At 33.4% G+C, this 2,486-nt stretch overlaps 1 protein-coding gene across 1 annotated transcript in view; it reads left to right on the top strand.

The window, feature by feature from the left end:
• LOC117172629 (tetraspanin-2A) overlaps positions 1–2,486 on the top strand; it is a 50,076-nt gene that overhangs the window by 31,063 nt on the left and 16,527 nt on the right. The gene's annotated exons all lie outside the window — the stretch shown is intronic.

The following is a 2,486-nucleotide window of genomic DNA, read 5'->3' as shown; positions in this document are numbered from 1 at the left end:
AAAAATGTCTAAAAATATCGCGATTTTCACAAAAAAGAAGACTAACACATCCTTCCGGGTGATTGAAAATAAATACAGAGCCTGTCAATTACAGTTTGCAGTTTGAATAGCTTTAATATCTGTATTAGAACTGAAGATAATATAGTTGCACATTTTTGTGCTTTTAAGCAACAATTTTAATTATTTTTTAAATTCCTCTACTGCAAATGGTTCACAACAGTTTTCCCCATACGCATGAATTTTTTCAAATTTTTCCCATGGCCCCTTCTATAAAAAATAATGCTCTAAACTTGACTGTTCTTAAATGTACCCGAAAATCCAGACTTTTTTTTACATTTTTTAGTCTGCTAAGCACACAAATTTTTTTACATAATCGTCTTCAAGCTCATTAACGTAGAACACTTTCAGCTTTCAAATGACTGTTTTTTGTTGCGCTAGCATTTTTTTGACTGAGTTGTTAAGCTTCAAAGGCAGAAGCCTATAGTTTCCTCGCCGATAGTAGATATTTTTCCTCGCACAGCAAGAAATATTTTTTCTGCACCACTGTAGGAGGCCGGATGGCTTGTATTGTAGTATAATTTTTCTAACAGTTTCATCTCAGATTAAAAGACTGCCAATTTATTATTAATCCTGATCCACATTGATTGAGTCTTTGATCTTTTTTAATTCTGCTACGACTGCTTGCACGAATACTTGTATTTGGAGTTTCTTGAAGTCTACCTGAATCACCAGTCCCATCTGCACTATCATCGTCTGTTATAAGAGCGTGAAATGTAGAGTATGTTCTATTACTGACGTCCCGCCCCAAATGTTTGTCTGATTGTACTCTCCAGTATTCTCTATTTTTCACAAGCTCTCGTGGTATACCAAGCTTTCGAAGGATATGAACAAACTGATTTTTGGTTTTCTATCCTCATCAACAAAGAAGAGAAATTTGTGTAATACTTGACTATATATTTTCCAGTTTTTACGTTCGCCCTTTGGAGAAGGTGAAAATAAGATACGACTCATTTCGAAATCTAGTCTAACAAGGTATTGCCAGGTGTTTGTGTAGTTAAACCGTGTATTGAGGGTATAATTTGTGTATCATTTGTGTATAATTGGCTGTTTTAAAGTTTGCAGTTGCTGTTGGATTTTATCCACTGGGTCACTTGGAATAAGTATTATTTTTCTAGCATGCTCCATATTAGCTGGTAAAATGACCTTTTTGTTCCGGAAGAACCACTAAACAAATTAATTAGTAAACCGCCAATAATTTGTGCTAGTAAAAGAAGTAAAAATCCACCGTTTTGCAAGATAAATTTTTTCTTCTTCTTTCACGTACTTTCCCAATAACGTATTTATAGCACTCTCACAAATACATTTAACGAGTCGGGCATCTGAGGATTTTAATAAAGCAAGCCGTTGATCAGAGTTTAGGTGTCAAATCCTATTCCTCTCAATCGACTTAGTAAAATGTAAGGAAAGCATTTATATAACCTATTTTTCATTATTAAATCTTTTTATAGCCTGTAAATTCGAAAAATATTCAAATTTATATTTATTTATCTTTTAATAATCGATTGAATCGTCTTAAAAAATGCAATAAAGAAATCTATGCAAATGTGTGAATATAAATAATTTGAACTCTAGAGAGGCAGAGTTGAATTGGTGAGAATTAAAATTTCAGAATTTACATTCCGCATGAAGGAATTAAAACAACTTATTACACACTTGTGTGAACTTATTAGATGGAATTAAATAAAATGAAAATATGACCACTTCTGAGGAATACAAAATATCTCTGTGAGGTGCGTTGCCGGTACAATTAGAAGGAATTAAATATATTGAAAACACGTTCTCTTAGGGAGAATAGAAAACTGTGTGGCAGTCGCTATGGAAATATAAGTGAATAAGTTTAGGAGGTATCTTATTCTTATTTTGGCATTTTAGACAGATGGAAAAATCGCGCTTTCAAAATAATAGAATAATCTTCACTTTTGCGCTGAAATTTGAAAATATTAATTTTTCTCTATTCTACGCTTATTACCGGGAGTATAGGGCTGAGCCCCTCCATGGAAATAGTCACTAAAGTCATTGAGTGATGGTAAATTGGAGTCATGTCTCTGACTGCACTGCCGTCCTGATGAAGAAACACTCATCTGCATTTTAGGCGATGCGAGATATTCAATAAAACGCGTTTGTATCTGTACCTTTTAACGTATGAGATTTTTTGAAAAGAAAAGTACTGTTCTTGGGTAAATCGGACATGCTCTATTCATTAAAACAAAAACAAAAAATGGCGAATCCCAATTATTTATATGCAAAACTGTAGATAGGCTAAATATTAATGCAGAAATTCGCCGAGAATCCTGCTTTCGGTAGATAGGCCCAAGTCTATCTATCGAAAGCAGGAATCCGCCTTGAAGAACCTTCGAGTTTCCTGCTGAAAAAACTTAACAACTACAAATTTTCCAAAAATTAATTAAAAAATAAAATTAAGTTGC

The sequence above is a fragment of the Belonocnema kinseyi genome, chromosome 5, assembly GCF_010883055.1.
Source record: "Belonocnema kinseyi isolate 2016_QV_RU_SX_M_011 chromosome 5, B_treatae_v1, whole genome shotgun sequence".
Classification (NCBI taxonomy): Eukaryota; Metazoa; Arthropoda; class Insecta; order Hymenoptera; family Cynipidae; genus Belonocnema; species Belonocnema kinseyi.
This window is presented reverse-complemented; position numbering and strand designations above follow the sequence as displayed.